Raw genomic sequence first — 13,956 nt, 5'->3', positions numbered from 1 at the left:
CTTTGGCAGTGTTACTCATGGGTCTCTATGTTGACCTCCTCAGTTTCAGCGGAGAACCGCAATGTATTGTATATTTGCCTTTGTTATTTAAATATTAAGAGCATGGAGGTCACTGTCTACTGTTCTGGTTACAAACTCCACTTTTTTCCAGTGTTTTCATCCCATCCCTGGCCAATATCTGCGGCTGAAACAGACGAGTCATAAATGTGTGGTGATCCCTTTGACCATGAGCTGATTCCTGACACCATGCCCTGACCATTTCTAACTTGAAATATTTATCACTCCACAATGCATCTCACTGGCTTATTCCATCTCCTGTTTGAACCTTGAGTTATAAAATACAGTCTTAATGATGATAATAATCTGCTGCTGACGCTCCCGGCTTCAAACCTGCCGAAGCAAATCTGATTCGAACTCACACCAAACTCCCATCAATCTGTCATTCATGTGCACGCCGAGTATATTGCTATTGTGTATGGCAATGCCTTTATTTTAACATTCTCAAACACTTTCCCTCATCTGTCCATGAAACTTCCCTCGTTCTCTCTCTGTCGATTATCCAAAAGCCTGCCAGTTGTTCGTATGTAAAATAGTTTCCTTCACGTGTGTTCCTTTCGCATTCAACCACGCCAATCGCGCACGCACGCGCACTCTCTCTCAGTTTCTGATGAACACACACACACGCGCACACACACACACACAGAGCAAACCTTCCCATTGTAGGCAGTAATCTGATGCGAATATAGTTAGCATATGATCGTAAAGTTTGCAGTACTCTCCATGCTGGGCAGATAGTGCAGTTTACTGAGCAACACACTCGCATGTTCTGCACAGCTCTCCATGCTGGGCTGTCATCTTGCCCCGGTTCATGTTGTCTGTGGTGTTGTTGTAAGCAGATTGAGAATTTGATGTAACAAACCATTTCAGCTGATCTGACAATGCCTTTATTCAAAGTTCTCATTCTTGTAATTTTACTCTCGAATATCTTACATTCTCCAGTCAGTCCCACTGCTCTGTCTTTTTTCCCCATATTTCCACAACCTCCTCCCAGTTAATTAACTGCCTGTTTCTGTCTTTAATGTGAATCTCTCAGCCCCTCTGTATCTTTCCCTAGGTTTTCTCTCCCTAATGTTTCGAGTGCTAGCATTGTGTAGCTCAGAAACAATGAAATGGTGTGTGTCAGGCTGTTGTTCACTTCCCGGTATGTCACATGTGATGGCCATGGACAGGCATGTTTCAGAAGTTATGAGACTCATCCTTGTAACTTGGACTGTACCTGTGTTTGCCCCACTCAGGTGACCTTGCGATCAGTAACTCGGGGAAGCCCATTGAGTAAAGGACCAGGCATCTAAATTGTGTGACAATGCTGTCATTTTCCTTAAAAATAAAAGGTTATTTTCTCTTTTTTTAACAAGATGTCTTAAAGGCCAAACTGCCTACTGAAATGGCTCAAGTAAATAACTTACGAGACTTTTAGGGTTTTTCATAAATAGTAGTAACAATGGCCAGCTCGCATAGACCAGGCTTTCTAGTTTTTTCCTTACGGCTGTAAGTCACCAGGTGGTTGTGTCCCAGAAGGGTTGGAAGTTTTAGTAAATTATCCCTATCTGCTATTCTCTCTGAAGCTTCACTTGATGCTGTTTACTCCTGGATTGGAGAACTGAATGTCTGAATGCTCCTCTTTAACATGGAGTGTGTTTAGGTGATGTTAGTATATTGGAACAGTTCATTTGTAGAAGGTACTGTATCCATTATTTGGTTAATGTTTCCAATAGTTAAGTTATTCTAAAATCCTCTTCATTTTGTATGGCTTATCATTAGAATGTTGAAATATATTGTGGTTTAATTAATGGTGAGTGGTGTGACGAGTAGCATCACATCTGGAACACCCACTTCACATCTACCTTTAAAATACGAAAAGGTTCGTATTAAGCTACCTGCTTAAAATAGTTTGAGGCAGTCTGGTTGGTCTATAGCAAACTGGGGTCTCTTGTTTGGTTCTAAATCGGTAACACCAAATTGGGTTTAGAATTACAATCCCTACAGTGTGCCAACAGGCCATTCGACCCAACAAGTCTACACCGACCCTCCGAGGAGTAACCTACCAAGACACATTCCTCGACCCTGTTGTTACACATTTACCCCGACAAAGACTCCGAACCCACACATCCCTGAAAACTACAAACAATTTAGCATGGCTAATTCACCTGTCATGCACACCTTTGGATTGTGGGAGGAAACCAGCGAATCCAGAATAAGCTCATGCAGACACTGGAGAGCACGCACCAGGAAGCTATTGCGTTCAAAGGTCACGGATGGTAGCTGTTAGTGTCTCTTGTGCCCGATGTTGAATTCAGTTGGTTTAAACAGTATTTTGTGTATAAAGATTCTTTCAGTCACTGAGAGTTCTCTGGGTGTGGAAGAAGTGAAGTTGGGTGTTTTACAAAAGGTAATGAAGGCAAAGCTGTAGGAATTGGCAGACAGGCTGGAGTTGGGGTTGCGTTTGTTTGTGAGAAAATGAGAGATAATTACAGCTATAGCTCAGCAATTACATTTGGTGGAAGCGCCATCAGAGTCTTTGGAAATGGCGAGAATTCAATTTCAAATGAGGCACCGTGAACATGAGAAGGAATTGAAACAGTTTGAATAATGTTGAAAAGTAGAAATTAAAGAACAGGAAATGAAGAAGAAAGAGAGATTAAGAAAGAAGAAAAGCAGAGAAATTTAACTTCAAAGGTTAGTAATTAGAGAGGAAAGTTGACATAGAAGATGGTGATGAAGGTAGACGGTAGGTTGGATGAGGAGGATAGTGAGGATGAGCAACCCTATAGTAGCCAAAGGCTTGATGGGGTTATGTTTAAATACATCCAGACATTATCTAAATTTGATGAGAATGATAGGGGAGCCTTTTTAATTTCACTTGAGAAAGTGGCTAAACAAATGCAGTGCCCAGTGAACATGTTGATTCAAACGAAGCTGATTGGCATTTGCATCTCTATCGGAGGCGGTGTCTGGGGAGGAGGTGAAGAAAGCCATCTGAAGTGTACATGAGCCTGTGCCAGAAGCCGACAGACAGTGTTTCAGGAATCTAAAATAGCGTCCGTGGTTAAATGCACATTGAGTTTGAAAGAATCTAACAAAGTAAATTTGAAAGGTGGGTAAGGGTATTAAAAACAGAGCAAAGTTGTGACACTCTCAGAGAGATTCTTATTTTGGAGAAGTTCAACAATTCACTTCCTGCAGTCGTGAGAACTCGTGTGGAAGAGCAGACTGTTAAACGGCAAGATTAGAAGCTGAAATGGCTGATGATGATGATTGAGTTCAGAAATCAAAGTTTGGTTTCTGTGAGGGATTGAGAAGAATGTACGAGACCTTCTTAAAACATATCCCTGTGAGAGTAAGGTTTACTGGCATAGGCCAGGAGTAGCAGGTAAACAGATTACAGCATTAAGAGGTACAGAAGGATGTAATTCTTTTACGCTGAGACATGAGGAGATATGTCAGTCAGAGGGAAGATTGGAGAGCTGAGAAGTGCTCCATTATGTAACGTGTGGTCAGAGTGTCCAGTGGAAACATCAACAGATTTATTCCACAGTGAGGAAGGAGGCCTTGAGCTTGGTGTTGGCATTACAACATTTCAGCATTTAAATTGCCAATAAAATACATGAGACAAATCTTTATCACTGATCGTGACACCTTAAAGCTTTTGCAGAAGTTTAGGGAGAAGAATACCAGCCTGTTTCAACTGAGCTTATTATTGCTGTCATTCAATTTGAAATTATACAGGTGACAGGGCGAGAAAAAGTAAGTTTTGACATGTTGTGGAAACTTGGATGAAGAAAGACAAAGGCATTCTGTGGCAGAAGTAAAATGACTGAAATCGAATCGAGTTGTGAACATTTGTATGTTCAGAGTCAATGTAATATATATATGCACCTCTTCCTCCGCGACATTGATGACTGCATTGGTGCCAACTCGTGCTCCTGCGAGGAGGTTGAGCAATTCATCAACTTCACCAACACATTCCACCCTGACCTTAAATTTACCTGGACCATCTCTGACACCTCCCTTCCCTTCGTGGACCTCTCCATCTCCATTAATGACGACCGACTTGACACTGACAGTTTTTACAAACCCACTGACTCCCACAGCTACCTGGATTACACCTCTTCCCACCCTACCTCTTGCAAAAATGCCATCCCGTATTCCCAATTCCTCCGCCTCTGCCGTATCTACTCCCAGGAGGACCAGTTCTGCACAGAACGCACCAGATGGCCTTCTTCTTTAGAGACCGCAATTTCCCTTCCCACGTGTTAAAGGTGCCCTCCAACGCACCACGTCCACATCCCGCACCTCCGCCCACTGACCCCACCCTTCCAACCGTTACAAGGACAGAACGCCCCACGTGCTCACCTGTCACCCTAGCAACCTTCGCATAAACCAAATTATCCACCGACATTTCCGCCACCTCCCAACGAACCCCACCACCAGGGATATATTTCCCTCCCCACCCCTTTCCACCTTCTGCAAAGACCGTTCCCTCCGTGGCTACCTGGTCAGGTCCACGCTCCACTACAACCCACCCTCCCATCCTGGCACATTCCCCTGCCCCTGCAGTAATTGCAAAAGTTGCGCCCACACCTCCTCCCTCACCTCCATCCAAGGCCCTCAAGGAGCCTTCGACATGCGGTCTCCTCTACATTGGGGAGTCTGGACGTCTCATAGCAGAGCACTTTAGGGAACATCTCTGGGACACCAGCACCGATCAACCACACCGCCCTGTGGCCTAACATTTCACCTCCCCCTCCCACTCTGCCAAGGACCCGGAGGTCCTCCGCCTTCTTCACCGCCGCTCTCTCACCACCAGACGCCTGGAGGAAGAATGCCTCATCTTCCGCCTCTGAACACTTCAACCACAGGGCATCAATGTGGACTTGAACATTTTCCACATTTCCCCTTCCCCCACCTCACCCCAGTTCCAAACTTCCAGCTCAGCACTGTACCCATGACTTGTCTTACCTGTCTATCTTCATTTCCACCTCTCAACTCCACCCTCCCCCCGACTGCCACCTTCATCCCCTCCCCCACTCACCTATTGTACTCTATGCTACTTTCTTCCCACTCCCACCCTCCTCTCACTTATCTCTCCACCCTTCAGGCTCTCTGCCTGTATTCCTGATGAAGGGCTTTTGCCCGAAACGTCGACTTTACTACTCCTCGGATGCTGCCTGAACTGCTGTGCTCTTCCTGCATCACTAATCCAGAATCTGGTTTCCAGCATCTGCAGTCATTGTTTTTACCTATATATGCATTTCAGTCTACAAATAGAGGGCGATTAGGAGGTCTAAAATTAATCCATCTTTGTATATTGATGGATCATTTTATTAAAGGAGGAGTTGTGAGTATACTATCACTGTAAAGAGGTTAGTTTCTCTTAGGTTGTTTTTGAAGAGAGATTATAAAGGCAGAGGTGCAGAACTGCTGTCGAAACACTGTTTAAGTAAATAACTGAGGAGGCCTTTAGGTTTCATTAAACGGTGGTAACAATCGAAGGGCAGTGGCCAGCTCTCACACACCAGGTCTTCACGTTTGGTTTTTAGCTGCAGCATTCAGAAGCTGTTGGGGATCCCAGCAGGGTTGGGAGTTTCAATACATGATCCGTAGCTGCTTTTCTCGTTGAGATCTCTTGTTGATGTTGATTTCTCCTGGATCGGAAAATTGCATGTAAGAATCTGTATTTGAATATATCTTTGTGCCAAGCGGTGTAAACCAAGAAGGTACGGTACCTATTGTTGTGTAAGTGTTCCAACATATAAGCTATCCCAAAATGTTCTTTCCTTTGATTGGATTTTAACTAAATCATTTGAATAGATTATATTATATTGTGCTTAATGTCGAGTGGTTTGACCAGTCACAACATATCTGGAATGCACACTTCCCATCTATATTCAAAATAAGGAAAGCTTTGGGTCTAAGCGGCCTTCTTAAAATATTTTGCGGGGATCTGTAGCCGAGGGGTTTCTGATTGACTCCTGTTATTGAAAAGTTAGTGGAGGAGTTGGGGAATGGTTTGCTGGAGGTTGTGCTGTGAGTTGCCTCAGACATTCAGGGAGACCTGAGGATTTGCTGACCCAACTCGGGATGGAGCATTGGGACTGTAGTTACAACATCTGGGTCTGTAACATGATCAACAAACGGAGCAGAGGCTGCAGAAAGGGGAAGCTCTGAAACCACGCGGTGAGGGTGTGTGGGGAAAGCGATCTGCTGTATCCACCCCGGGTTTTCCAGGAACAGCTTCCCAACTCCACCTAACCTAGGATCAAAGTGTGAGGGGACCCTGATTGAACAAGGAGCTGGTCACAGAGCGGTGTCACCTCCTTCAACATGACCTGCAGCTTCACACCAGGCGGAGGACTGTGCTGCAAGTGGCTGTTAGCGTCATAGTTTCATTCAGCTTCTATGATCCAGAACTTTCCAGGCAGGACTGGGTGACATATCCATCATTTCCCAGTATCTCAACATCAGTGTCACCATACGGTGACGGAGTATGTATATGGTGGATGAGGTCAACACATTGTTTCTCCCACAGCAGGGAGCTGCCGGGTGTATCCAGTATAGTGGGATTCCCGATGGTGTACATGGCATCTGCGGAGTAACTATATCAATAGGGAGAGGTAGAGGAACTGAAGGAGCTCTCTCTATTAATGTTACAGTGTGCCCATGCACAGTACTTCATGTTGGTGAATACCCACTGTCCTGGCAGCAATCACGGCCTCTTCATTCAGAAGCAGTCAGCCATTCCCATCGTCATCGGGTCTCCACGTAGAAAGAAATGAATATATCTTGGATAAAGGCCGTCCCCTTGATGCACATTTCAAAACATCATCCCCATCTCCAACCAACCACATCAAAGTATTACATGTGTACGGAGAGCAATGGGGTCACTTGGAGTGTCTGGGAGCTGACGATCAGGAATGGAGCAAAACCTCCCATGTCTGAACGGGTCTGAGTGAACCCCCCAGTACACAGTATCATTTAATCCTGTAATCCCTCTCCATTTCAGTCACATACTGCCTTCCATTATTCCTGTAAATGAAATGATAGGTGATATCATGCTAAATTCGACCTGCCAAACTATTATCTATTGCCTTTACCTCTCTGAATCTATCTGCAGACTCTCCACCCTCTCGTGATAATTTAATCTCTTGCTTATCACAGCGACATCACCAAACTCAGCATCTGAATATCTGTTCCATCCTCCTGATCATTAATATAGATTGCAAATAGTTGAGAACCCAGTGCTGGTCACTGTGTCACCCTACTGCTTACGTTCTGTCTAACTGATTGAGATTGATTTATCCTGAGTGCCTGCTTCCAGTATGATACCCAGGCCTCCCCCATTCCTATCCAACACAGTCGAAGGGCTGAATAAGAACAAGGAGCATCTGTGAGGAATCCAAACTCTCGATGAGGCTGATGTCAACGCGGCCTCTGTTCCACTTTCTTGCTATGTCTCCATCCTAAACCCTCGTCTCTTGTTGTAGATTGTGCCACAGGAAAGAAAATTCTCTCCAAACCTACACTTTCAATTACATTTAGCATTTTACAGATCTCAATGAAATCTCCTTTTATTATTATAAACTCGAGAGTATAGGCCTAAACTGCTCAATTTCTCTTCATAAGACAAACACTTCAAATATGGAATCAATCTAATGAAGCTCTTCTGAATTGCCTACAATGCAAATACCTCATTCTGTAGGACACCCAAACTGTACTCCAGTTGCAGCCTCACTAATGCCTTGCATAGCTAGAGCAACACTCCCCACTTTTCTACTCTATCCTTTTATAAATGAACACTGAAATTATGCTTGCATTTCTCATTACTTGAAGTACCCACAAGCAGGTTTTCTGTGATATGCAAGCAGGCACCCAGATCCTTCTGCACCTAAACACTTTGAACTTTCTCTCCATTTAGATAATAATTTGTCTTTTTATTATACTGGCCAACTTGAATAGCCCCATATTTATTCACTTTAATGTTCCTTGCCAAATGTTGGCCCATTCACACAACCTATCCATATAGTTTTAAATCTCTTGCATTATAATTCTGAAGTAATTTCTCACCAATGTTAGTGTTATCTGAAAATGTGGTATCGTATTTTCTATCCCGTCAACCGAGTACAGTAATACTATCGATCGCAAATGAGAACTGAAATCAATGGCACACCACAAATTGCATTTGCCAAAATAAAATGACACATTTATTCCATCTGACTGCATTTTGTTGGTTAACCAATCCTCAATACAAGCTAATAAATTACTCCTAAACCCATGTTGTCTGATCTTACCACTTACACATTGGAGAAGTGACACATCCAATGCCTTCAGGAAGACCAGATACATTCCATCTCCAGGAATCCTACTATCCACCTTGCTTGTCATATCTTTAAGTAACTCAAGCAAACACTTCAAACTCGATTTAACCTTTGTAAAACCATGTTGACTCCAATGGATTGTGGTTTAACTTTGCAAATGTCCTCAACAATGGATTCTAATAATTGTCTTAAATTACAATAGTTTATCATTACGTTTTACGCCCAAATGTAACAGTTATTATAATTTCTTCCCTTTTGAAAACCTTTACGTTTTCTTTGAATTCCTGTTTAATGGGCAAAAGGTTTTAAGATATCTGCTCCAATTGCTGTTTGAGGCATGTGTGACTGACTGCTGGTGTACAATCTCGATGGGCTGACGTCTTTCTGGTGTTCCCATGCTGATGTCTCCAAGGCCAGAATGACCTTCTCCCATTGATGCGTTAGGGGGTTGGGGGATTATGGAATCCTCCTGTTGCTGGGTAACATTTTGAGGGACAGATGGGGTTTCTCATATTTCCCCATAACAAGTGGAGATACTGAACGGTTTCTGCATGTATCCTGGAGACGGGACCGAGGGAGTGATTGGTCTTCTCTTGTTCCCATACAACAGACATGTGTCTGAATTACCTCTTCCTTTCTCATGAAAGAAGTCGCAGATCGTTTTTATCCTTATCCAACTCCCTTGAAATAGACTCGGTGGGTCTGAATGACCTCCTGTTATCCCAGTGTAACAAGCTCGAGTCACTGTGTGACCTCTTCCAGTTCCTATGTTACAGACTTGAGGAGGCTGAATGGACTGATCCTGTTACTGTTTAACAGGATACTGGTGCAGCATGGCCTACTGTTATAGGCTCAAGGGGCTGATTGGCTTCCTTCTGTAAATGTATATCAGGCTCCAGGGTCTGACTAGCCTCGTCCTGTTTTGGTGTAACAGGCTCGAAGGCCTTAATATCCCCCTGTTGTTCCTGTGTAACAGGCTGGAGAACGGAATGGTTCCTCCACTATCTGCGTAATTTGCTTCACTTGTTGACTCCTTCTGTCATCTATGTTGAAATAGGACACTCTTTAATTTTTGTAAACTCCAATGGCTACTGGGTCAACCTGATCACCCTTTCGTTATAAGATAGCACCTTCATTTCATGAATCAGCTGAGGGAACCATCTCTGAGCTGCTTCCAATATAACAACATCCTTTCTTCATAGAAGAGATTAAATCTGTACACACTACTCCAGATGTGATCTCACTAAGACCCTGTTCAGCAGCAGTAACACTTTACCTGCCTGCTGTAAAGTTCCCACCCAGGTTAGAGCTGTCTCAGCTCTCTGGAGGAATACAGACCATTGTTGGAAGATCATTGTCCTTCTCTACTCCATCAGCATAACGGGAGATCTGGAGAAATTAATGTTTGAGAAGATCATAAATGATGTGGTGAGATGATCTCTACCATTAATCTCCCCAGAGCCCACGTCGCTCAGATTCTACAGAATCTTGTAAGGTGGAGCGCAAAAACAGTAAGGAGGAGCAAACATTGATGGGAGTTATATATCAAAGTGAAAGCTGCAGTACAAATGCTGGACATGTTATAAAACAGGAAATGAGATATTCACCTTTGTGGCGACTGCAGTAATAATTTACTGTTTAAATTATATCTAAACTGTGTTAACCCAATTGCATGCTAATGCTGGGAAAAATGGATTTCGTGATCACGTGCGAGATGGTTTACATGAACATTATGTCGAGCACTGAGCTCGAGATCAGGTTATTTAGGAATTGGTGTTGAGTGAGCAGAAGAGCTAATTGAAAATTTTGCTGGAAAGCACCTTTTGGGAACAGTGACCACAATGTATTGGTTTTCTTTTATGCTGTTTGAGTACACAGCAGTTTTTGTTTTATTTGAAGTAACCGTTATAAATCTGAGTCATGCAAGCCATGAAAGTGTGAGGAGAAAGTGGGGACTACAGATGCTGGAGATCAGAGTCGAAGAGTGTGATTCTGGAAAAACACAGTCAGGCAGCATACTAACAGCAGATAAATCGATGTTTCGGGCATAAGCCCTTCATCAGGTATGAAGCTTATGGGCCAAGCGGGCTGGGGGATAAATGAGAAGGGGGTGCGACAGGGGGGAGGTTAGCAGGGATTGCGATAGGTAGATGAAGGTGGGATTGAAAGTGATAAGTGACGAAGGGAGACAGAACACCTCAACTACTGCATCCATTAAACCCAATGTGTTCTTCTCTATATTGGCGAGACAGAACATCAACTTGTAGATCATTTCAGAGAACATCTCTGGGACAGCCACATTGAACACCTCCATTGCCTTGTGGCTGAGCACTTTAACTCCCCTTCCCACTCTGCCAAGGACATGAGGGGCCTTGGCCTGATCCATCACCAAACCTGAGCCACCAGAAGCCATGAGGAAGAAAGCCTCCTCTTCTGTCTTGGGACCCTCCAACCACAGGGGATCATAGTGGATTTCACCATTTCTCCATTTCCCCTAATCCCACCTTATCTCGCTCCAACCTTCCAAGTCAGCACCGCCCTTTTGAATGTTCCTATGTGTCCACCTTCCTTCCTATAAATCTGGTCTACCCTACACTCCGATTATCACTTTCAACCCCACCTTCATTTACCTATTAGATGAAAGGAGGCAGCTTAGAAAAATGCCAAGTGTTGCAGTAAGCCAGTGGATTCAGAGAAATGTAGGACCCAGCAAAGGATGGCTAAGAAACTGAGAAGAAAATCAAAAAGAGAACGGCATTTAGCCAATCTGGATAAGGTTATAAAATATTATCCAACAGTTTAAGAAAGGATGAATTTGGAGAGTGGAGAACTACAGACCAGTTATCTTGCCATCCACAGTCAGGTGCCTGTTGGACTCGATTACAAAGGACATGCTACTAGATAATTAGAAGGTAATAATATAACTGGGGAGTGTGGGAATGTATCGATGAAAGGAAAACCAGAAGTGACAAACATTTTTTTGGAATGGTTTGAAGATGATTCTTGTGGACATAGGCAATGAAGAGCCAATGTATAACATATAGTTGGATATTCATGAGCTTTTCTTTTCAAAGAACTCACACAGTAAGCTCATAAGAAAAGTTAAAGCGAGAGGTATTGAGAAGAATATATGCAAATGGGAAAGTAAAAATTAGGTTTACATTCATGTGAATGTAATTGGAATAGAGAGGATGTCGTGCACCAGCTGCATCGAGTGTTCATGAGACTACACTTAGAGTGTTTTGTATCGTTTGGAGTCCCAATCTAAGAAAGAATATATTGACTACAGAGGAACTGGAAAAGGTATTATCCAGATTAATCCCTAAAATGGCAAGATTGTCTGATGGGGAACCTCAGCCTGTGATTTCGAGTTTCAAAACATGAGAGGTGATTGTAGTGAATCTTAGAAACATCGAAAGGATTGAATAACAGAGGGACATGGAGAAGTACAAGTAGGCGAGATCAGGAAGAATCCCACAATATTCTACACGGACAAGTAGAACAGAATAATCAGCAAACAGTTAATCTGTGTGTCAAGCTGAAGAACATTGATGGATTGTTACATGAGACCTTCACATCTATTTTACTTGGGAGAAGGAGGATGCAGGTACAGAATTCAAGAAGATGGACGGGGAAGCTCTTGAACAGATGAATGTAAAATACGAGCAGGGATTTGAGGTTTGTTCTGTACACATTTGGTCCAATCTCCGTGTCTGAATGAGTTGTATCACAGGCGGCTGTTGGGGTCAAAGGAGGAAAGACCCTGACTGAATATTTTAATTAGAATCTGACCATAGGGGAGGTGTCAGAGAACTGGAGAACTGCTAATACGATTCCACTTCACAGTAAGGGTTGGAGAGATTGACCAGGGAACTATAGACGAGCGAGTATTAGATCACTGTTGAGGAAAATACTGGAGAAAATAGGGAAGGAGAAAATTGAACTCCAATCAGAGTTGCAAGGTTTGACCAGGGATAATCATCATGACTTTATCAGGAGGAAGTCACATGCAATGGATTTGATTGAATTAGTTTGAGGAGGTCGATTGTTTAGTATTGGAGGAAGGTCTTTGGCAAATCTCCACCTGGGAAACTGAAAAATAATGTAAAATCTCACAATATGATGGATAAGTTGCCAAATTACAACGAAATATGTCTTAGTAGCAGGAGAGAGAGGGTGGTGGGAGAAGGCTGTTTGTGTGACTGAAGACCAATGTATCCTAGTGTACCACAGGGATCAGTGCTGTGTCCCTTAATGTTTGTGATATTCATAAAAAAAAGATGTGAATGTGGAAGGGGCCAGATGGAGATCGGGGAAGATGTGATAAGTAAGTGTATGTTTGACATAAAGATTGGCTGGGTGGTTCGCAGTAAGGAGGAAGGCCTGAAGTTACAGGAAGATGCAGATGGAATGGTCAGATGGGCAGATCAATAGCAGATAGAATGTAACCCTAATAAATATGAGGTGATGCACTTTGGGAAATGGAACCAGGCAGGGGAGGACTCAATGAATGGCAGCGCACTGGGAACCTCAGAGTGTGCTTCTCCACACATCCCTGAATGTGACTGGACAGGTTAATGGGCTAGTTAAGAATTGGACCTTGGGTGTTGTGTTTCCTAATCAGGGCGTAGATTATAAGAGCAATACAGGGCTTTGGTTCGTCCAAAATGGAGTACTGTATGTAGTACTGGGAGCCACATTCCAGGAAGGATGTGATTGTACTGGAGAGGGTGCAGAAGGGATTCACCAGGATGTTCCCTGGGATGGACTATATCAGCTATGGAGAGAGGCTGGATAAGCTCGGGTTGTTTACTTTGGAGCAGAGAAAGCTGAGGGGCCCGTGATTCAGAAGGATAAGATGATGAGCGACACGGACACGGTGGATAGACAACAGATGTTCCTTTTAGTCAGAGGGTCAAGAACAAGCGAGCACACTTTTAAAGTGAAAACTTTGAGGTTCAGAGAGGATTTAAACTTTCTTTTCACTGAGAGGTTATTGTGTTCTGGGATTACTTCCTGAGAGGGGAATTATCACGGGTAACCTCACAATCATTAAAAAGTACTTGGACGAGCATTTGGAAGTGTAATGACATTTTAGGCTATGGGCCTGCTGGAGGGAATTGGGACTAATATTGATCGTGCTGTACTTCTCTAGGCACAGAGTCTATGCTCCTGTGAGTGTATGGTGTGGAAGGTCAATTATTGAGCAGCTTAAGGCAGGGATTGATGAGTTTCAGAAGAATATATTCACAAGGGTTATAAGAGTGAACTGTAACAACTTGTTAAATCATGTCAATGTGAGAAATATGAGAAAACAAGTGCAGTTTCATTACAGGCTGAAACCAGAGAATGGAGAATGGGGAACAGGGAAATGGCAGAGCTATGAAGCCACTACTTCAGTTCTGTCTTCACAGAACTTTCTAATAATACAAGGAAAACCAAGTCTGGTGTGGGAAAATTATAGAGTACATGGAACATAGAACGTAGTAAGGAAATGGTTTAGGAGAAATTATTGGGGCTGAAAGTAATGGTCATAGATAACACTAACATAGATTTATGAATGGGAATTGTGTTTGAGAAA

The sequence above is a fragment of the Chiloscyllium plagiosum genome, unplaced genomic scaffold (assembly GCF_037043375.1).
Source record: "Chiloscyllium plagiosum isolate Xiang-an unplaced genomic scaffold, Cpla_swu_hap1 HiC_scaffold_48, whole genome shotgun sequence".
Taxonomy (NCBI): domain Eukaryota; kingdom Metazoa; phylum Chordata; class Chondrichthyes; order Orectolobiformes; family Hemiscylliidae; genus Chiloscyllium; species Chiloscyllium plagiosum.
This window is presented reverse-complemented; position numbering follows the sequence as displayed.